Below are 23,580 nucleotides of genomic sequence, written 5' to 3' on the forward strand. Positions count from 1 at the left end.
ACACACACACACACACACACGTACGTACATGCACACTCCACACTCCAACCTCCCTTCTTCTTTTACTCTGGAGTTAGCAGCTCCCAGCCAGCCCGCCTGCCTCCACATTTGCACCCTCCTGCCCCGCCCCCAGCACCAAGCATGGAGTCAGGGTTTCCAGAGAGACCAAACTCTCCTCTCAGCGGCAGCATCCTCGTCGTCTCCACCCGCTGTTGCTAAGCTTGGTTTGTAGGAAGACTTGGAGGGGGTGGGGTGGGGAGGGCAGTGAGACCCTCCAGACACCCCCTACTCACCCACCCCCAGCACCTCCCCCATCACCAGCACCTCCACTCCAAAGCCAGATTGACTGGTTTCTTTTTTCTTCTTCTTCATTTATTTTGCATCCTTAGGAGTAGGACAGAACTGGTCCCAAAGCTGGGCTGAATTTCTCTTTTTCCTTTTTCTTCTCCTTTTTTTCTACTCTTCTGGAAGGTTGGCACACCCAGGTGAGCAAATATTAACTCTGTTTTCTTTGGAGGTTGCATGCGCGTGTGCGTGTGCATGTGTGTGCGCGTGTGTGTGCGTGTGTGTGTGTGTGTGTGTTGATGGGGGGCGTTGGGATGACTGTAAAGTCTGCCGCTTAAGAAGATCAACTTTTGAAGATGTATTGGGTTTTATTTCAGATCATGCTTGTTTATATCCTTTGCTGTTACTTTAAGAGGCATCTGCACAAGCAATTTAAAACAAAAACAAAAATTCCAAAGGGAACTTTGATTTCTTTCATTGTCCGTTGTTCACGTCTCACCCTCCTTCAGATCTGAAAAACTCAGCTTGCCCCAAGGTGGGTTGGGGTGGGCGTGGGGTGGGGCAGGTGGAGTAAGACCTGAAGGAAGGAAGGGTCAGTGGGGGAAATCCTGACGGGGTGGGGGAGGGATTGCCGGTTCAGACATCAGGATGTGTGTGGGGGGGCGGCGGGGGATCAGCGGATCAGAGTCTGGCTCAAGTTACAGCCTTCCCCCTGACAGTGGGGAAGAAGGGGGTTCACTGTAATGTCATCCACTGGCTTGACCTACCTGCCGTTCAAAGGCAGCTTTTCCAAAACCTTTCTCCAACCACATTCCCCACCCCCTTACTGTGAGATCGTAGTAATACTTAATTGCCTTGGTGGCTCTCTCAGAGCGGGAAGGGGGTGGGGAATAACAATCCATAGGCTTGCAAGCACCTAGATTCAGCTCAGTCACTCAACTCTTTGGTTAAAGAAAGTAGCGAAAGGATATATGAGATGGGGAGAAGGCTGATTACAGAAATCAGAAGACCATAGCTGACCCCAAACCGCCCGTGTGTGTGTGTGTGTGTGTGTGTGTGTGTGTGTGTGTGTGTGTGTGTGTGGTTAGGACTAGATCCAGTGGAGACAGGAGATGGTTAAGTCCACTCAGAGGGTTGATTGCCGTGTGGAGTGGGGAAAGCAGGTTGAAATCCTGGGTGAGTGATACTCAAAGTTGTATTTCAGTCCTTTGGATCTTTCTTGTCCAGTGGGGTGTAGGCAGGATTCGTTTCTCAAACTTGTCAGCCTCCAGGAAAAGAGAGAGAGAGAGAGAGAGAGAGAGAGAGAGAGAGAGAGAGAGAGAGAGAGAGAGAGAGAGAGAGAGACAGACAGACAGACAGACAGACAGACAGACAGACAAAGAGACAGACAGAGGCAGAGACACAGACAGAAGATAGACAAAGAGAGAGAGACAGAAGATAGAGAGATAGAGACAGACAGACACAGAGAGAGACACACAGAGGAGAGAGACACACAGAGAGAGACAGAGAGAGATGGATAGAGACAGACAGACAGAGAGAGAAAAAGGGAGGGAGGGAGGGAGAGAGAGGGGCTGCAGAGGTGACCCACTGTGCAGGACCTTATGAATGACCCTGTGGGGTTTGAGAAGTAGAGGGAGAAAAAATGCTCAGGAGAATGAGGGATGTACGATAGGAGGTGAGAGGAGAGCCCTGGGAAACTGCAAGGGACCAAGAGAGCCTCTTGGGAGGGCTATCTCAGCCTCTTTACGTTTTGATGTTCAAACGACAAACTACCCAGATCCAACCTTCCACCCTCTGGCTGTTTTGTGGAGATTTTTTTTTTTCCTCTCAAAGCACTGTTCTGGTTCCTCTTGCTTGATGTAATTTTTTTTTCTGTTTCCTGAAGGGCATTTTAAGTGATAACCAAGTACTTAAATGTTTTCTAAACCAATACCAAACTCTGCCTTTGTTTTCAAACAGCAACAAAATACAGAGCTGGAAATACTGGGTATCTGTACTTCTCTTTTACTGCTTAATATTTTCAAAAGGATGTATGGGGCTTTCTTCTCTTTTTCTTTTTTCCTTTGTAACAAAACAAACAAAACAGTTCAACCTCTTTCCCCTCGATCCTATCTTTTATTTCCCTAGTACCTAGGTACCAGGATAATGTTTTATTATTTAGTATTCACTGATTAAACTATTAAGATAGAGACCAGTTTATTCCTTGCCTTTTAGTTTGTGAACAGTCCATTCCTTTTTAAACCAGAAGATCAGGTGGAAAGCTCAAGCTGCCTCTGTGGCTATGATTAGATAACTTCTGAGGTTTTCATTTTCTCTTACCAAGCTGAGTTGAACTCATTCAATTTGCCTGCCCAGTTTTTCAAGAGGGATTGACAAAGTCCGTGTAGCTGATCAGGGCCCAGTAGCTCTAAAGGTTTTCACATGCAGAGGGGTGGATATAAATAGAGAGAGTGAACAAGACAGGAAGAAGGGGGAGGGAAAGAGAGAGAGACAGAGAGACAGAGAGAGAGAGAGACAGAGAGAGAGAGAATGTTAAATTCAGCTCAGATACAGATACCTAGACAAAAATCTCTTCATTTATCTCAGAGGGGAGGACTTTAATAGTTTCACAAATTCAAACTCAAACTAGATCAGAACTAGATCACTGGCTGCCCGCCTGAGCATTGCATAAAAGGTTTATAGATTGGTTCATAGAAGGAAGTGGGTGTTGGATCTAGTTTTCTATGATTACATGGAATCAAAAGACAACTCCTGTTTTTACCACGTGAAATGGCTCACGGCTGCCCAACATCTGCCTTTTCCTATGCTTTTGTTTTATCTTTCCACATGTAAGCCAAGTATACACTACTCGGGGATAGGGCTCGGCATGGATGGGGTTCAGCAACTTATTTACCATGATTATGATTGCTTTACTAGAACTCCTATTTTACCTAAGAGTACTTGCTCTAAGGTTGTGAATTGCTTCTTGACTCTTAGAGAAAGAGAGAAATGAGAAGACTTCCTGTTTATCATCTAGAGCAATGTGACAGTATTTGAATTATGGGGCTTGTCTTAAGGGGATTCTGCTATTTAGAGGTTTTAATTAGAAGGTGCCCCATTCTGAAGTGTTTCTCGGATCTGCAGGTGGATGGTTTTGATGGGTAGTAACTGTTTTTTAGCTATCAGGGAGCAGAAATGGTACCTGTTTCCAGGGAAGTTTTATATAATATTTCAAAAGCCAAAAGAAAAGCTTTGGCTGTTGTCATCAGATGGCTTGATCCACTATTATGACTCAACAGCCTTGAGAGTATCTTAACTCTAAGGAGAGATCACTCCAACCAGGGGTTAGAATCTTTATTCACACCTGCATTGAGATTCAACTGAATGTGTGTATAAGCTTTATACCACGCCTCTCTCTGTCTTTCCTTGAAAATATAACACCAAGAACCCTTTGGGCCACCTAAAGGAATTATTGCTTCTATCTAAAAGGAAGCACTGTTATGTTGCACATAACATGTGGATCTAGAAAAAGGAATGAAAAATAGACTCTGATGATGTACCTGGGGTGACTGGGTATGTCTCTTTAGTTGGGAAAATTGCTCAATGAGTCATTGTATTTTTTTTTTTCAAAATCAGAGAGGTGACAAGAGATTTATACGTTATGTAGTTTGAAGAGAAAAAAACTTATCCCCCCATCTTTGACCTTTCTGTTTCTGTCTTGTTAATATATATATATATATATTTTTTTTAATGCAGCAAACAAAACCCCCCTTGGATTCATATGGTAACCCAAAGTCCTATTTCCTTAGCAACAGTAGCCAGTACTTAGAAAATACCAAGACGGAAAATTTTAAATGCACTCAAAATAAAATGTCACATGGTTTAAGGCCATCCCTTTGTGCATTAAAATGGGCTTTCCAGCATGCAATAATAAAGTTGCCTGTCTCCAGAGTGAATATGGATGATACAGGATTTTAGATTCTAAAATTCTTGATTATAGATTTTAATTCTTTTCATGATGTCTTAAAAAAAACTAAAAGGAAAAAACACTAATACTGTTCTCCTTCTGAGGAAAGCATGTTATGAAAGTAATTTAGGTTGGGGCTACAAATCCTTTTTTTATCTAGGTAAAGTATGAAGAGGTCACAATTGATGGTTAGGCCCAATAAATAGATCAAGTGACATAGTTTCTTTTTTATACAATTTGAAATAGGCAGTCTATGATAAGGGCTAAACTGGAATTTACTAGACAGATATCTGCTAATACTGTGACGCCATCATAAAAGCAATAGTGGTATCTTCATACACTTGCAGTCTATTTTGTATTAAGAATTTATTTTATTTATGTGGAAGCTCTCAGCTGTATGAAGGACTAAATGCATGATATATGATAGATATTTTTCTGGAATTGATAAATCCAAAAAAAAAATGTCTGTCATGTAATGTGAAAAAAATCTCCCGAGGGTTACTAGCTTTCAGCTCAGTAACTATTGAAGGCCTGGAAGTAGGGTGTTTTGTTTGGGTTTGGTTTTGGTAGAGAGTGATTAAGGTGTCTTCTTAGGTAAGGTTTACTTCCTGAGTTTTTTGTTTTGTTTTGCTTTTAAGTACCAAAAGATGGGAAGACCACTTAAGCTGATCTGTGGTGGACCCATTTCTAAAGTGTGATGCACAACTTCAGATCTTTGAGTTGACTCTCAGTCCTTGAGTGGTGGAAAGCTTGAGGATGTTTGATCTGATAGGAGTAGGAACAAAAGCTCAGAGAAGTGACTTGCCTAAGGTCAAGAGACCCACTCAAGACCCCCCCCCAATACTCCTCTCATAAAGAAATGTGAGTTCCCTAGAGAAAAATTTACTATGGTAATGCCATTTTCTGGCGCCATGTACACTGGTAATTATTACTGAGTTAGCTATCTCCAGTGGAGTGTTCAGAAGAACCAGCTCAGAACTTATTACATTCTCCCTCTCCCTCTCTCTCTCTCAGAGCCAAAGTCATATTTATCTGATGGGTATGATTAAATTTGTACAAACTCATTGTCTGCAGCTCTCTTGTTTATGTATGTGGTCTGTAATGAGTTGCCCAAACAGCCTTAGATTTCAATTTCAAATGTCACAAATGAGTCTATAAAATACACCAAGAGATTTTTTTTTTATTTATTTTTCCTGTGTATGTGGTACCGAGGAATCGAACCCCAGTGCATGCTAAGCAAGCACTTTACCACTAGGCCAAACTCCCGGCCCCCAGATTTTATTTTTTTAAATAAGTGTTTATAGTTCCAGGAATCCACGGGGGAAGGAAGGAGGAGAATCCTTTACTCAGTTTTAAATTTAAAAATCTAGTCCTCTCCTCCAAATGTTTTTCTTAACCTCTCTGGCTCAGAACATAATAGTTTCTAGCTTCTTTTCTTTTTCTTTTCTTAAATACAACACTATTTAATTTTTATTATTTTAATTTTTATTATCTTTGAGTAGTTGTACAAAGGAGGCACTGTCTGACAAAGCAGATTATGAACACAACGCATCTTGATCAGTGTAACCCCCCGCTTAACTCACCTTAACCTCTTTTTTTTTTCTTTATTAGAAAATGAGAGGGAAATTTCTCTGTGGAAACTTCAAGGGCTTTAAAAAATAATTTAAAAAAACACTCTTCCTTATTGCAAAAGATCTCAATCTCTCTGGGATCAATCCATTGCTCCTAGGAGTTAGAAAGAATCTAACAGGGATGCAGCCGCAGGGGTTTGGGTTGAGACCGTGAGAGTTAGCATCAGAATAGGCTGTCACTAGAGGGCGCCAGAGCACTGACAAGAGTCCACCTCCTGGGTCAGACCTTGAGTCCAGCTTCTAGGCTCTGGGAAGGGGTCTGGTACAACCTCAGACTGGAAGTACTGCTTTACCCAGCACCTCTGGCCCTCCTAGCCCACATGAACCCCCTAAGTAGAGAGGGAACTTTTCTGCTTCTTTGTACGAAGTCTCTTCTGGATCTGAACGTTGTTGTGGGGTGTTGGAATTTTGTCAGTTTTCCTGAGTTGAGGTCAGCCTCTGAAAGAATGGAGTTAGGCAGTGGTGGTGACTTCAAGGTGTTTATTCAAGTGTCTGGCATGTTAGTGGATGGAGAAATTCTGGGTCTTGGACCTAGTCTTGAGTTCTCCGATTTCATCCTTTTCTTGGTTATTATTATGATTATTATTGGCTTTTCCTCCAGAAAGACCTCATTAATAGTGGTTTGTTGAATGAGATCATTGGCCAGCACTTTCATGAGCAAAAGAATGCTGGGAATAAACGGTGAAATTCTTACATTCTGAACTGACCAAGCTTGAGGAGCAGACAAGCATATGGGAAGACAGGCTCACACCTGTGTTATGCAGGCAGGAGCGTAAGCATGGTTAGGGATAAGAGGTAAAGAGAGCTATTTGCTTTGTCTCCAGGAACCTGGAGAGAGGTACTGACATATCCCAGGACAATTAGCTGTTCCTTTTTCTCTTTATTCTGTCTCAAGGAATCAGGTCAGTGGAGGGGCACTGGAAGGGAGAATGGTAGAAGTGTCATTCTGTAGGCATTTTGAGATTGTGTGTGTGTGTGTGTGTGTGTGTTGCAGTGATCACAGTGTTTCTGAAATCTCATTGATTTGTATCACTGACTTGTATGTATTCATTATATATACATTTTAATTCATCATTATTGTTATTAATTTTATTACCAGTCCTAAGGCTTGAACTCAGGGCCTGGGCACTGTCCCTGAGTTTTTTGTGTGCAAGGCTAGCCCTCGACCACTTGAACCACAGGGCCAGTCCTGGCATTTTTCCGTTTATGTAATACTGAGGATTTGAACCTATGGCTTCATGCATGCTAGGCAAGCACTCTACCACTAAGCCACATTCCCAGCCCTTCATTATTTTTCTTAATTATTTTTAAATAGTTGTCCAAAGGGGTTTCAATAAAACACTTGTATATATCAGTTTGTGGGTACACTGTTACCCCTTTCATCAGTTTCAAAATAATAGACTTGATGCATTTGTATAGGAAAGTTCTTTTCTTTTCTGGGTATCAGTATCTCATACCTGTAAATGTAGCTACTCAGGAGTCTTAGAATTGTAGTTCAAGGCCAGACTGGGCAGAAAACTCTGTGAGACTTTTATTTGCAACTAACTTCCAAAAATCCAGAGCCTTGAACAAAAACCTAAGCACCTAGGCCTCAAGTTCAAGCCCTGATACTGGCACATACACACATACAGACAGACACACAAACATAGATACACACACAAATGATTTTTGCAGGAAAAGCAATAGAAATATCATGAAGATCACAAATATAATAAATATCACCAAGACTCCTAGTCATTAAATGAATGGTCTGAAACAAATCTTAGAATTCTATTTTCGAACTATCAAAATATGTATTCAATACAAAATGCCATTAACAATGAAAAAGATTAAGGGCAGTAGAATGCAAAAGTAATGTTTCATGGTTATTAAATTGCTGAGAGAGACAAAGAAAGAGGGAGGGAGGGAGGGAGGGAGGGAGGGAGGGAGAGAGAGAGAGAGAGAGAGAGAGAGAGAGAGAGAGAGAGAGAGAGAGAGAGAGACAGAGAGAGAGAGTGACAGAGAGACAGAGAGGAGCTTTTTAACTCCTTAACAAGCATTAGAGGTTCAGGAGAGCTGATTTGATGTTTTTATTATCTTTTGTGCTGGTGACTCAACAGATTATCTGTTCTAGGGCTTGAACTTAGGTCCTGAGCACTATCCCCTGAGCTTTTTTTTGAGATAAAAATTTAAATACAAAATTCTAGCTGGTCTCTATAACTTCTCTGTACATCACCTTTATAATATCAATACAAAAACTTCCAGGTGGGCGCTAGTGGCTCATGCTTATAATTCTTTCCAGCTTTGGTGATTGGCTCTGAATTATATATGACGTAAGTGGTTGCGTGAAGGGCTGCATGTTGATTAGCATGCACGGCTGTCTCTGTGATGCGGTGCATACTGAACTTCATGAAGTATTCCAGGGACTTGCCAGTTGCTGGTGGCTCATGCCTGTCATCCTCGCCTGTCAGGAGGATGGAGAATCGAAGCCAGCCCAGGCAGGAAAGCCCGTGAGACTCTTATCTCCAGTGAACCACCCAAAACTGGACGTTGAGCTGTGGCTCAAGTGGTAGAGCATGGGCCTTGAGCAAAGGTTCAGGGAAAGTGCCTGGGCCCCAAGTTCAAGCCCTAGTTCTAGCACAAAAGGAAGAAAGAGGAAAGAAAGTGATAGGATTTTTTTTTCCCTTCAAGGATTGTTTTGACTGTGCTCCAAGACATTTACAATACTATATATTCAGTTATGTATTTTCATATAAGATTGCTCATTTATGATGGGTATATAAATTTTGAGAGGGGGGGGAAACCCTAGATTTGTATCCCAGTGCAGCTGACCCTGTGAAAACTCCATTTCTGAAGATGTAAAATGAAAATAATGATGTGCAGTAGAAGCACTGTGATGCTTACCAGCATGTAAAATTTGCATTGTTTTCTGCCAGCATCAATAAAAGTTCCTTTTGATGGGTGTTGGTGGCGTATGAGCCTGTCATCCTAAGTCCCTCAGAAGGCTGAGATCTGAGGATCACAGTTCAAAGTCAGCCTAGGGAGAAAAGTTACTGAGACTCTTAATTTCAGTCAACCAGCAATAAAGCTGGAAGTAGAGCTGTGGCTCAAGTGGTAGAATGCCAGCCTTGAGTAGAAAAAAAAAAAAAAGCTGAGTGAAAGTGCAAGAACTCTGAGTTCAAATCCCAGTAATCTCGCACACAGAAAAGTTAGTCCTGAGTGATTCATTTCCCTAATCGTAGTGGTTTTCTCTGTTGTAGGGCAGTTGTGGAAGTCAGGTCGTTTGTGCACTACACCAGGACAGCAGCACTATCTTTGACTCTTTATGACCCACCCATGCTTTACTTCTCCTCTTTACGCTCTGCTCCATTTCCACCCCAGCCATAAAAGATAACTCAAAGGCCATGCTGAGGTTATCAGACAAAAACTTTCTCTGGCCCCAAGAGGTTGAATTTGATTTTTTTAAAATAAATAATCATTTTATTTATTTATTCATTTATTTATTTATTTATTTATTTTTGGCCAGTCCTGGGCTTGAGCTCAGGGCCTGAGCACTGTCCTTGGACTTTCTCAAGGCTAGAGCTCTACCATTTGAGCCTCAGAACCACTTCCGGCTTTTTTCTATGTATGTGGTACCGAGGAATTGAACCCGGGTCTTCATGCATGCTAGGCAAGCACTTTAACCACTAGGCCAAACTCCAGGCCCCTGAATTTGATTTTAAATGTAAGGAATGTATAGCCTGAATTATAAAGCCAATCATTCCTCCCTGCAAACTCAGCCACAGTTTGGCTGTGCAGAATATATTGGACATTTTTTTCCCCTCAGCTATGATTGCCCAAAATGTCACCAGCATAAGATTCTCTTTGGGGGGAAAAGTAGAAACCTCCCAAATATGCCTTCCCAGAATTAAACATGGATCAGTACCCTCCGATATCCTGCTGAGTTCCAGCTGTGAGTCCCTCCTGTAGAGTCAGTAGGCCTAGGAGCGGCATAATTTGTATTTCTAGTTATTTCCCAGGCTCCAGGGGTGCTCCTGGTACAGAGACAGACCCTTATTTTCAGAAATAATAATATGATCTAGACCAGCTTGTGCATTTTTTTTTCTTCCTGGGTAGCTCAACTTAGAACCGCATTAGTGATAAAGAAATGGATCAGATATTTACTTAGCACCTGTATGACATTTGCCATGTGCCAGGCCCCTTACTGGGGGGTGAGGAGGGATTTATTCACATCCTACTTAATCCTCGAAGCTGCCCTGTCAGTCTCCAGCAGGAGAGGGGACTGCTATTATTTCTTGAGATTCTCATACAAGGTGCCACCATGCTATGTTTTTTTTTCTCTCTCTCTCTCTCTTTTTATTTTTTTGGGTGGGGAGAGGGGTTGGGATGAACCAGACAAACATAATTCTGAACTTCTGGATGTTTGTATTTCTGCAGGGAAGCTAGAACTTGAGCAGATCACTGTCATAATTTCCATAGAGAGTGAAAAGGTTAGAGAAGCCAAGTAATTCAGCTACGGTCCCAGATCCAGTGACAGCAACCCAAACACATCTAGAAAGCATGGCACTCCGACATGTATTGTCCTTGCACTAAAACAAAGACACTCCAACTTTGTGATCTTAGGGCACTTTCTTATACTTAAGAATGACTGTAGATCCCAGATACCTTTCATTCGTGGCAAGGTACAAGGTACTGATCACTGCTATGTTACAAATGAAAGCTGTGTACATTTTGAGAGCCACTGTACTAAGCCACACTCCAGATAATAACATCTTTTCTTAAACCAGGACCCTTAATTTTTTTTGATGAGTTTTCATAGACCTTGAAGGTGAGAAGCTTAACATTTTCTCCTAAATATTACTATTAAAATAAAAAATAACCACAACAGGGGCCAGGAGTTTGGCTTAGTGGTAGAGTGCTTGCCTAGCATACATAGAAAAAAGCTAGAAGTGGTGCTGAGGCTCAAGTGGTAGAGAAAAGACAGTGCTCAGGCCCTGAGCTCAAGCCCAGGACTGGCAAAAACAAACAAACAAACAAAAAACCAAGAAAACAAAACACCACAACACACACACACACAATAATGAAAAAATAAAACCACTACCACCACCACCACCACCACCACAAACAACAACAACAACAGAAACAACTAGGGGCCTCTCTTAAACTTTAGTCTTCATTTTCTTTTCTTTTCTTTTTTTCCTCCCAATGCTGGTACCCTACTTGAGCCATAGCTCCACTCTCAGCTTTTTGATGGTTACTTGGAGATAGAGTCTTCCAAACTTTTCTACCTAACCTGGCTTTGAACCTCGATCTTCACATTTCAGCCTCCGGAGTGGCTAGGATGACAGGTGTGAGTCTTTGGTTCCCAGCCTGCTTTCTAATAATGTCATTTTCCTAAGGAAAGGGTTGTCCTACTTTAAACCTCCTCTTTTGCAAATATGTAAACTATTGACTAACTTGAAGGAAAGGCAGCCCCTCAGCATGTCAATCCCAGACCAAAGTGAGATGGGTGCTGCTTTGTTATCCATGAAAGGATCTCAAGTCCTAGCTGAAGGCGTTTTGAAAGACAGCACTTGTGTGTTCAGATTGTCACATTCGGGTCCCTCAGGGGAACATTTCACTGTCAAGGAAACCTTTTAAGACCTAGGGAATCTCCTCTGCTGCTTCCTTTCTGTGGGAGGAAGCAATGAACAGTGGAGCCCTAGCCATGGTTGGAGGCCTTCTGGTAACACGTGGGCAGCTGCATTGTGTTTAAGGACTGGAATACTGTCCTTACCCATTTTTAAAAAAAGCTCATTATCTAGTGTGAAAGAGGAATTCTTCTAGATATTTTCCTTTAGTGTGTTGTTCTGTGGTGGTTCTGCCTTGACTCCCGAATGTTTTATGGAGTCCTTAAGTGTCACTGAGTAAAATCAACCCAGTCAGAGCTGACATAATTCAGTGTGGCTCCATGGATGATCAATGAATTCAAATCGCCTTTTAAAAAATGTTATTAATATATGTGTTTTTAAAAATAGTAACAAACCAAGGGATGGGGCAGGATGGGGGGGGGATGCTGTTGCAAAATTAGCTGGTGTTTATTTAGATGTAACGGCTCTTTGGATGAGAAGTGAGGAGAAGAGGGAATAAAGATGAATCATCTGACTGTGGTCTCTTTTGACACCAAACATCTGGCTCACTGGCTACATTTTTTTTTGGAAATGTCTTCCAGATGTTTTATGTCCTAAGGCACCAAACAAACCATCGCCAAATCAAACCATCCCACAACACTGTAATGTTGGGCATTGCCATTTGTCATCTTCCATACAAGTTGAGATTCCCAAGGAAGCCTCAGAGGCCTGCTGAGTCCTGTGATTTGTTCATGTATGTGTGTGTGTGGGGGGGGTTAGTGTGTATGTGTGTAATACGTTTGTTTTGGAAAAGAGAACATCCACAAATGTTCAGATCCAAGTGATCTCATGTCCTTTCCATGTCTGCTCAAGTCTGTGATGTGTTAGTCCCTTGAGGGGCTAGATTACCTCCTGTGATCTCTTTTTTGCAAGGAGTCAATTACAGGGCTTGAACTCAGGACCTGGGCACTCTCCCTGAGCTCTTTTGCTCAAAGCTAGTGCTCTACCACTTTGAGCCACAACTGTCATGTCAAGTTTTCTGGTGGTTATTTGGAGATATGAGTCCCACAGACTCTCTCGAGTAGGCTGGCTTCAAACTGTGATCCTCAAATGTTAGCCTCCTGAGTAGCTAGGATGACAGATATGAGCCACGGGTGCTTGGTTTTGTGAACTCCTTTTTTTTTTTTAAACTGTTTTACATGTGCTGTTTCTTTGTGGGGGATCTTCCTGCTGAGAATGATGAAAATTCAGACTGGATGGGCTCAAGTGAGCAATATATATTCTTGCTCTAAGAGATCAATCAGTCAGGTCAGCTCTGTAGATTCTTTTGAGAAGTGCCGTTTTCTCCAAAACCAGCATGAGGAGTAAAGTCACTTTTCCTTCTCCTCCTTTTGCCACAGATAGGAGCTGGGCTCAGGGTTTATCAAACAAGCTGAGCAGCTGGGAAGTAGACTTGTACCTCCAGTGTGAATGGGTGCCAGTTAGTTTCTGTGGGGATGGGTTGGTGAGAATTTACATAATACTTCAGAATATCATGGAAACATCACTTTTCCAATGCCCTGAGTTCAAGCCCCATTGCTGGGCATACACACAATAGAATAAAGAAAGATCTTATACTTGAGTCATGTTTCTATTGGACCATATACACAGAGAGGAAGTATACGTGGGCTTCTAAATATCCAAGAGGATGATAGTCTTTTGAAATACAGATTATGGGTCTAATAGCCCAGTGATAGGTATTTGTTCCTATATATTTTGAAGATCTTGCCCAGAGTAAGTGTGCGTTAAGGGAATGGTGGTATGTTTCCAGCTGAATGATTTGTGATTTGAGTTCTGTTTTCCCATTGCTCAAAGACAATCTCATCGAAGCTCTGAAGCTCTAAGACCATTTGTTTAGGGCCTTCCTGCATCATATTCAACTAGAGAGCCTGTGAGGCAAAGAGAACACACTTAAGTTGTACATGTGTTGCCAGATAGCCCCATTCTCCTGGGTTACCGTTTTCAAATTCATTTACCAACAAGTGGAAATACCATTAGGTGGGCATGGGACACATGAGTATGTATTGTCACCCGGGCTAAGAACTGTCTTACCTGGAGAGAGAAACAAGTAGGTTTGGGAATGTCTGCCCTTGGTGGTTCTGAGTGGGTTTGTGAAGGACATGTTTGTGGCGGGTGCTCAGCCAGCTCTGGGGATTGTTTGCAAGTGTGTGGGTTTGATCTTGGACACATTCCAGATCCACAGAGCTTGGGTTATCAGCGCCCTGTAATCACCTACTGCTAGCACCCTAAGGTGCCTTCACTCAGTTACCAAAAATCACAGGTGGAAGTCACACTTCCACTGGTTTCCAGAATGCCAGGGCACTATAAATTGATTACCTGCTGGGGATGGAGGAGGAGGGGTGGAGAGGATGAAAAGGACGATGAGGGGGAGTCACTGAGGTTTTATTATTATTATTGTTATTATTCTTATTATCTTCTTTCTACTCCCAGAGAAGAAAATGAGACTTGTTGTGCCATAGCCATAAGCCTGACTCCTGATTCAAAGCATATGCCATGGCATTCCCTCTTTCCCCTTTTCCCCTCTCCCCCTCCACACCCTCCACTTTTCCCGAGGAGAGAGCCAGAATGTCCATCTGCTCCATTTCTATAGATTTGACCATGGGGCTATCATTTATTAATTCAGACATTCCGGAGGGAGACACTGCTGGGTTCTGCTGAGAAGCCCACACAACTCCAGTCTCTGCATCAAAATTCCAGGCTGCTGAGTTTGGTGGTGGTGGTTGTTGTTGTTTTTCTTCCCCTGCCAGGCACTCAACTCCAGTCTCCTCAGCCCTGGGGTTCTTACACAGCAGCCCTACCTACCTCCCCTCCTTGGTAAGTGACTCAGTTCCTGAGACAGGGTGGATGGTTGAGAGAGAAAGCTAGCAGGCATGGGAGAACTCCCGAGCTGAGATAGGGGGAAAGTCAGTCCTGAGCTCTTAACTTTCTCTATAAGACCAAGGCTGCTTCCCTCCAACCCCACTCCATCCCACCTGGGAAGAGATTGTCTGGGGGGTTCTCTCTGTCATGAAGTTTGTGCTATCTTCCGACTCTTAGGCACTTAAACTCCAATTTGCAATTGGTTTTCTTCTTCAGAGAGCCGTGATGAGGGGGTGGGGGGATGGGAGTGTGCTTGCAGTTATGTCAAAACTTTAATGGCAGACAGACAGATGAGAATGTTGCATGGATAGACAGATGATTGAGGGATAATATTTGTTCTTCTCCAGGCTTTGTTTTTGTTTTATTTTTTATTTTCCTGAGAGTTTCAGATTCTAACTAGAACTTGTGAAAACCGTGAGTCATGAGACTAGAAGCAGGGGATTTTTTCTTTTCTTTTTTTTTTAAATGTTATTATTCAGTTAATCAAATGCCTAAGTTATTGTTATACTAAAGCAACATCATTGTGTCAAGTAGGAAGATGATGATAGATTTTTTTCACAACCTAGAGTTTTCTCTTGGTTACTTTTATTATTCTGTCTTAAAATATAGATGAGAAAAAATAAGTATATGATTATAAACCTTTCCTTATTTGTACAGACATCCCAATAATATATAGTTTGTGTCGCAATTATTTTTTCAGACACATTATATCCCATACAGATGTTAATACAGACTCTATTTGAATCAAGTTTGTTCGGATTATTTATCTGAAACAACGGCTTATATGAATATTAATGGCACCTCTGAAGGGCTTACAAAATTGTATTTATAATCACAGCCCAAGTAGAAGTTCCTTTTTTTGGAAGAGACAAAACCATTTCTACAACTTGAGAGTAAGGATATTAATATTAGGTCTCATAAAATTGGACATAATTCAAAAACTTGATTACATTTTCTTGTGTTCCCGATTTGTAAATGCAAACCCTTACCTTCCTCATCTTCTTGTTTCACAACACCTTGAGAATGCACAAAAGGAAAGGTAATAAAGAAAAATCTTTTTAGGCTAAAACACGATTCATAAAGGAGACAGCCATACCATATGTGAACAGTGATTAACGGCTGCAGAGTCTGCAAACTACTTTTTTTTTTTAAGAAAAAAATGCTATATAACAAGATTTTCCCATTATTTTTGTGTTTCGGTGTTTGCTCAAGTACATTGCTCTGGTGTTTTTAGGCTTCATTTTCTTCAGTTGTAATCAAATTACTCTTCATGCCCCAGCCATGCTGTGTTGAGACTTACTATTTCACGGATATCCCTGCTTATTCTTCTGGGGATATATATATATATATATATATATATATATATATATATATCTTTTTTAAACTGTAATTCTATTCTTTATTTGTTTTTTGTTTTTTCATATATTTTTATTGTAATTAATAGAAGGGTTACATGATATTTGCCAGATAGATGGTGCATTAATTCCCATACATTGATACCCTTTCACATGTCTTGGTCCCCATTTCCCTCCCCCCCACCCCTACCCCTCATCTTGTTTTCCCTTCTGGGGATATTTTAAGTTTCATGACAAGGATGTGGTAAATGCAAACCACAGCCATCTCTTCTATGCCTGCTTGTTTGATTTTTGAGGAGCGAATTTGCACATGTAGGAATGAGAATGTTTCCAAAACCTTTTCTCCTTTTACAATGGCTTTACTTTAATTGAAAGGTCTGGGACTATGTTTAATGAAGCGTCCATCACAAGTCTAAATGGCCTTCCTTAATAAACACAGCTTGCAAGGCTACTTGGCACAGACAGCCAGCCAGATGGGTTGGACAGAAAGGCAAGCAGGCACAAAAGATAGATGGACCTCTAACAGGAAGAAATATAATGGAAAGAAAGCTTCTTCTTTATAGTTCGGTTGTCTTTCTAGCCAAAGAGCTTCATTCTAGGAAATGAACTTTGATAAGTTTCAGTTGTTATTGGCAAAGCAACGAAGTAAACTTTTTTTTTCTGATTAAGAAACCCCTTTTTTCCCTCACTGGCCCCCACACACTAGCTTTGCTTTCTTGTAGGGCTCAGAGGGTTAGTTTTTAAATCTTGGTTGGGTCATATCCATAAATATTGTGGAGAGTATGCTCAAAATTATCGAGTCTTTCTATCTGAAAAAAAAAATTGAACACACATGTACCCACAAATATGCATTCATTTTCAGGGAGGGGACACACACACACACACACCCCTCTAAATAAGAGGATGACCTTCTAGTTTTTCCATGAAGAGGCCCTTCCTTAACAGTTGGGTTGTTTTCCATGACAAGTTTATTTCTGAAAACAAACAAACATCCCCAAACCCCAACTTTCATCACCTTGGGGGTATTTCTGATAGAGGGGGAAAAGGGAATAGAAGGGCTAAGGATTTTGGTGAAAACTTGGGGTTACCCAGGGTGTGTGTGTGTGTGTGTGTGTGTGTGTGTGTGTGTGTGTGTGTTTAAAGGTAAACAAAACTGTGTATTTACAAGGCATGGATGTGTGTGTGTGTGTGTATGTATACCTTCCTGGGTAACACCTGCCTTGGGCATCTAGATTCTCAAGAGTAGAGAAGAGAGATGGCAGAGACTCAGGAGTTGGCAGTGAGGGAATCCATGGCTCCAGGTCTATGACAACCCTCAAAGGCATTCCACACCCCTGCGTGCATGGAATCTCCCAGTCCAGATCCCCTGATGGGCTGCCCAGGAAAGCCAATGGACTGAATGGGTCATGTGATACCTTGGGACTAATAAAAGGAGAGGACTTCCCACAGCCGCTCTTGGTGGAACCAGGGGTATCTCACTTTTTTGTTGTTGTTGTTTTATTTGGTTTTGGTTTTGGTTTTTTGGTCCAAATACCCTTTTTTGTTCTACATCCTGGGCTAGGAGACCCAGCTCTTCTAGAGGCTGACTTCTAAGGATCTGTGGCTCTTTTCTCACAGAAGATGAGGGTCGCTGACCAGTAAAGCTTCACATTGGTGTTGGAAGTGATTCATATACAGTTTCTGTGGGTGCACCCCAAGTCCTGGAAATAGGTTCCTTGTCAGGTACCAAGAGTGTTAACTCCCTGCCCTTGAAACAGAAAAAGAGCAAGAACAAGAAGAGCAACAATAACAAAAAATGGAAGACCCAGAAGCACAAGGGTAAGATGTGTCCTCCTTTCCCTTCTTTCCATCCTTTCTCCTTTTTGTCTTCTTAACCTGGCTTTCTATCTCCCTTCATCTTTCCTTTATGCCACTCTTCTCCTTCCCTTCCTTTTTCCTCCTCCCCGCTTTCGCTTCCTTTCTGCATTGTTTCCTTTTATTCTCTTCCTTTCCTTCTATCCACACTCTCATTCTTTCCCTCCTTCCTCCAATTCACAGGCCGTCCAAGTTGTCTACCAGTTGATAGTTATTCTTACTTTGAGTGGAATGTTAATTCCTTCTCTTTTATAGCAGGTCAGTCTTCATGCTATGGAGGGGATTTTTTTTTTTCAACCTGTATTCTCTTCCATTTCTGACTCCTTTTCTCCTTGTTTCTCTTCTTTGGTTGTATCATCAGATAGCATCTATTGGGCACTCATGTGTTAATTTATTACTTGGTAGAATAAAGTTCACATAACAAGGGAGTTCGCTCTTGGCAAGGTTAGGATGAGATTTTAGGCATCATGGCACACGTGTATGAAAAGCTACCTCACAGTGTGACAGTTACAAGATGTCTCAAAGCAAGAAGGTGACAGAGGATGGCCAGACAGTATAGGGTTTCTTGCCCAGAGGAGTGGAATGAGGAACCTTCCGTATTTTAAGATAGGAGAAAGGTGTGTGTGTGTGTGTGTGTGTGTGTGTGTGTGTGTGTGTGTGTGTGTGTGTGTTTAGAGAAATCTCTCAGAGGAGGAATATAAACTAGTGTTCCCTGACACCCGCCCTCAAGATTTTTAATTGCCAGGGGAGAGAATGGGAACTTGTAACCTTCCTTTTTCAAGGAGAGATGTTTTCCAGTCTTGAGGCTTCTTTGCTGGATGGTTCCTCCACTTGCGGGCACTGCCATCTCGTCTCTAGTCCTCCACTCCCCGCAAGCGCTGTTTTTCCTAAGTTAGTCATGGGCTCAGAGGATTCATGTAATCCACCCAAGAATCTGTGTTGATCACTAGGCTAATCCCTTTCTGTTACAAGTAAAAACGCTATTTGATATGGAAGCCCAAGTTGGAGAAAGACCAGTTGAGTAGAATTCCTAACTTGGTGATTGAAATTCTAGCCATAATTTTCATTAGACCTTGGATGAGCCAAGACATTTGAAACTAATGATCTGGACAAACTAGAAACCTCAGAACCGGAAAGTCAGGGGTTTATGCTGAAACTTCTAGTTTCTTTGGTCTATGCCTAGCTCAGGTTTTCTTTTTTTCCCCAGTCCTGGGGCTTAAACTTAGGGCCTGAGCACTGTCCTTGGGCTTTTTGAAGGCTAACACTAAATCTACCACTTGAGCCACGGCACCATTTTCAAGCTTTTCCTATGTATATGGTACTGAGGAGTCAAACCTGGGTCTTTGTGCATGCTAGGAAAGCACTCTACCACTAGGCCAAACTCCTGGCCCCCAGCTTAGTTTTTGTTTGTTTATTTAGTTGCAGTACTGGGAATGGTTACCTGGGATATCTGGCTTGCTGGACCCTTGTGTGTTATTGAGCTCCACCTCCTAGTCCCTTGTTTTCTTTTTATTGCAGGGGTTTACATTTTAAAAGAAAAAAAAAAAGATCTTATAGATTGCCTTGACTTTTATAGTATCCAGTTCTATAGGTCAGGAAAATTCTGTTTATATTCATTTATGACATCCACATTTAACCTGCATTCTCAGCATTTTTGCAGTGGTCAAGCAAACGAAAATAAATTTTCAGGTTATATCATTTCAGCATCCTTAATGCACGGAGAAAGATCTTGTTTCTGTACCAGGTAGAAAGGAGGTAAAGGGGTTACACTGGGCATCTCGGATAACCTGAGGAAATGTTGTAAGGTGTAATTGATGCCTAAAAATAGAACTAAGAAATTAATTTTTGCTCTGTCTGAGTTAAGGGTATAACCTGAAAAGAGCAGCAATCAATGTGCAAATCCTCCTGGAACAGTGAAACATACTGAACATAATGGAAATTCACACAGTAGGTGTCATGAAGGGTTTAATAATGCTCATAACCTGATGAGCTTCAGTCCTAGCCCTGCGTCTGGATTTTTTTTTTTTTGGTAGAAGTGATTTTCATGAATCTGTGTTGACTGTGTTATAAGCCTCCCTGGTTGAAGCTTCTAAGTTTATTCCCGATGAGGCTGGCATTTCTCTCTGTGATTGTTCCATCTGATCCTTAGATGGTTTTTCTCTATGGGCAACCTAGCTTGGGAAATAGAGGGTGGCTGAGGTTCTTTCTGCTCGTGGCCTTTTTATTTATTTATTTATTTATTTGCCCTTAAGTAAAGGGAATAATCCCTTGCTCAAATATTTGTTAGATTCTTAGAATATAAATGTTCTCATTGGTGCATTTCAATTGATTATGGAAAAGTTCACAATTCAGCGTCAAATCATGCCTGATATGTGCACTGGGGTAGGGATATGTGTGGAGAGGGTAATGAATAAAGGAATTCTTTTTTTTCCTCTCAGGAACAGTTGATTCATAGTGTCTGTTTGGACATTCCTTCCCTTCCTTTATCAGGAGAAACCTGGTTGAAAGGCTGACCTTACAGTGCAAGGCAGGGTGAAGACATTTCAAGCCACTCCGGAATGGTATCCTTAAAAGGCACTTTTGCCAGGTGCCAGTGGCTCATGCCTGTTATCCTAGCTACTCAGGAAGCTGAGATCTGAGGATCATGGTTCAAAGCCAGACAGGGCAAGAAAGTCAGGGAGACTCTTTTTTCTTTTTTTCTTTTTTTTTTTTTTTGCCAGTCCTGGGCTTGAGCTCAGGGCCTGAGCACTGTCCTTGGACTTTCTCAAGGCTAGAGCTCTACCACTTGAGCCTCAACACCACTTATGGCTTTTTTCTATGTATGCGGTACCGAGGAATCGAACCAGGGTCTTCGTGCATGCTAGGCAAGCACTCTACCACTAGGCCAAACTCCCAGCCCCAAGACTCTTATTTCCAATTAACCATCAAAAAATTGAAAGTGGAGCTGTGGCTCAAGTGGTAGGAGCACTAACCTTCACACACACACACACCTGGGAATGTGGAACTCTATTTATAAATAAAGGAAACATAACCATGTAATAAAAAAAATGATGGGCACTAGATGTAGCAAATTGGTTCTGAGTATAGGCTGACTGCTTCAAATAATTATAAGGAGAGAATTTTCATTTCCTATTTGGAAAATATTTAGTGTCAAACAAAGAATACAATGATAAGTAAATTAAATATTTGATCAGTAGAGTAAGTTGGTGTTGTTCCATATTCCATTAGGAGTGATTTAACAGGGCTTGGAAGGGTATCTTTAAAATCGGGGCATAAAATGGTTTCCAAGAATATTGAGAGCTTTGGAAATAAGGCTAGGCAAAGTCAGCCTCGTTGCAAATTATGTTGTTATAACATGATCTAATGACTTTGGAGGTGTATAAATATTTTAGGAATGTAAATAACTATTTTAGGAATGATAGAAACCATGAGCACAATTATATATATATATATATATTAAGACAATAAAAACATAAACCTTTCTGTCTACCATGAAATGCAATCAAAGCTGTAATTATGGTACCTTTCCTATTCCCAAATGTCAATGTCAGAAAAGGAGAAAGAGATCAGAATGGCTTTTTATGAATAGAAAACATTTTTAAAAAAAGCAAAAAAAAAAATGGACAAGACCAGAGGTCTAATATATAGTCATTGTTTCCAGCCAGGTTTTATAATGCCTCTCCCTCCTCCTCACTGCCTGTCAGTCTTCATGCCAGTAAACTCAGGTTGCTTGATCCTCACATATCCAAGAATCAGTATCTTAGAGAGAAAGAAAGATAAAGGCTTGGAGAGCTGGGGAGCAAGGGACTGACTGACCCTTGGGACATTTTACTCAAGTGCCTTTTCTGGCAGTTGTCATATTCCCAGAGTCTTCTAGACTGAGAGAATTAAACTAAGGGACTTTCTCTTCTCTCCCCTTCTCTTCCCTTCCTCTTCTCCCCTTGTCCCCTCCCCTCTTTTTAATGATGGGTTCTGGGGCCTGAACTCAAGTCCTGGGCACTGTCCCTTAGCTTCACTCCTCTGCCTTTCAAGACTGATACTCTACCACTTGAGTTACACCTCTACTTCTGTGTTTTTTGGGGGTTCATTGGAGATAGAGTCTCACGGACTTCTGCTGTCTGGGCTGGCTTTGAACTGTGATCCTCAGATCTCTGCCTCTTGAGTAGCTAAGGATTACAGGCATGAGCCACTGGTACCTAGATATTGACTGTTAATTAATTTATTTATTGTCAGCTGTTGTGCTTGAACTCAGGGCTTGGGCATTCATCCCTGAGTTGTTTTTTTTTTTTAAGTGGCTCTACCATTTTAAGCTATACTGTTACTTCCAGTTTTCTGGTGGTTCAATTGAGATGAGTCTCGTGGACTTTTCCTTCCTGGGTTGCAGCCTTTACCTGCTGGCTATGAACCTTGATTCTCAGATCTCCACCTCCTATGTAGTTAGGATTAGAAGCATGAGCCACTGGAGCTATTGACCTTTTATTTTTAAGCATGAATTCTGAACTGGATTCCTTTCCTCTCCAGCTACCAACTCCCTCATTTCTTTGGAGGGGTGTGTGTGTGTGTGTGTGTGTGTGTGTGTGTGTGTGTGTGTGTGTCTGTGTGTGTCTGTGTTTACTGGCCACCCAATATTTGTTGAACATCCCCTCAAGGAAAACCCACACCATAGTAAGTTTTTAGTCATCCCCCTTCCATCATTTAAGGAAAAGTAGGACAATCATTAACAATAAAATCCAAGCTTTTTTTTTGACCAATGACTCTTGCTTTGCAAAGCTAGTTGAGTCCAGTAGCTACTTCCCTCTGTGTGGCTAATGCTGTCTCTTAAGAAGTCGCCAGTATGAGCCCAACTTTATGTCAGCACCATCTTTTTCAGGACAAGGTGGACTGAGGTCTGAGCTACTCGGCAAGCATTTCCTCCAGCTTATCATTGTCCCAATCCAAGGCAAGGCAGTGTTGTGAATTTGTACAAGAGTTCTTCACTGTACTAAGCAACATTCCTCCCCCTCCCCTACCCCCAAACTTCGGCGTTACTAGCCAGGAGAAATCAAGATAGATGATTTTTTCCAAGGCATCGTCTAGCTCTTTGATTTGGAGGTCTTCTGAGGCCCTCTGTGTGGGCTGGCTAAGCAGCTTTCTTCATGCTCTGTGGTGCTTCCCTGCCTGGGGTGCCTTTGAAGTCAGCAGGGAAAGCCAGGAGCCAGGAAGTCCAATGGGGCCCTGGGGAGAATGGAGCTTTTGGGTTGCTCTAAGGACAGGGCTGGAGGAGGAAGAGGTGACAGAGGGTATCAAGTCAAGCATGTCTGAGTCACACCAAAGGCAGCCATGACAGAGGCTGGGTCTGGTTTTGCTCAGAGGGAGGCCATGGTTTATCCTGGCCCTATACACTAGATATATAGTGACCTGTGCCTACGAATCACTTATGGATGCCTTTTTCCCCCGATGAAGCTGTCACTGGGGTTATGTTTGACCTCTGAAAATACAGATAGAACCCAGTGGCGTCTAGGTACTCCATTCCACTTCCTTTGCCTGGCTTCAGTAGTTCCTATTGTTATCTGTCTGGGTTAAGTGTCTTCTTACCATTCTATGTCATTTAAATTTCATCCCAGGTTAGGTCTGCATGCAGCCAGAGGGAAATGAGTCTTTTTTTTTTTTTTTTTTTTTTTTGCCAGTCCTAGGCCTGCGCACTGTCCTTGGGCTTTCTCAAGGCTAGAGCTCTACCACTTGAGCCTCAGCACCACTTCTGGCTTTTCTCTATGTATGTGGTACCAAGGAATTGAACCCAGGTCTTTATGCATGCTAGGCAATTACTCTACCTGTAGGCAAACTCCCAGCCCAGAAATGAGTCTTGAGTCTTTTTATAATCAGATAATATCCCCAATGCCATTGAACTAGATTCAGAACCTCAAATTCAAACCCAGATTTTAGAGAAGAGTAAGTTTTCTTCTTCTTCTTCTTCTTCTTCTTCTTCTTCTTCTTCTTCTTCTTCTTCTTCTTCTCTCTCTGTC

General features: G+C 41.8%; 1 protein-coding gene across 5 annotated transcripts in view; it reads left to right on the top strand.

The window, feature by feature from the left end:
- Positions 1-23,580, top strand: part of Cpne4 (copine 4) — a 263,345-nt gene that overhangs the window by 92,196 nt on the left and 147,569 nt on the right. The window contains exon 1 of one of the 5 annotated variants that reach the window (XM_090323598.1): positions 150-485. The exons of 3 other annotated variants lie outside the window; for them this stretch is intronic. The gene's annotated coding sequence lies outside the window, so the exon portion shown is untranslated. Of the gene's footprint in view, positions 1-149; positions 486-23,580 lie in introns of those variants that run through there. One more of the 5 variants, XM_090323599.1, reaches the window with a different exon arrangement.

This window comes from Megascapheus bottae, chromosome 32, assembly GCF_031878675.1.
Source record: "Megascapheus bottae isolate mThoBot1 chromosome 32, mThoBot2.hap1, whole genome shotgun sequence".
NCBI classification, from domain to species: domain Eukaryota; kingdom Metazoa; phylum Chordata; class Mammalia; order Rodentia; family Geomyidae; genus Megascapheus; species Megascapheus bottae.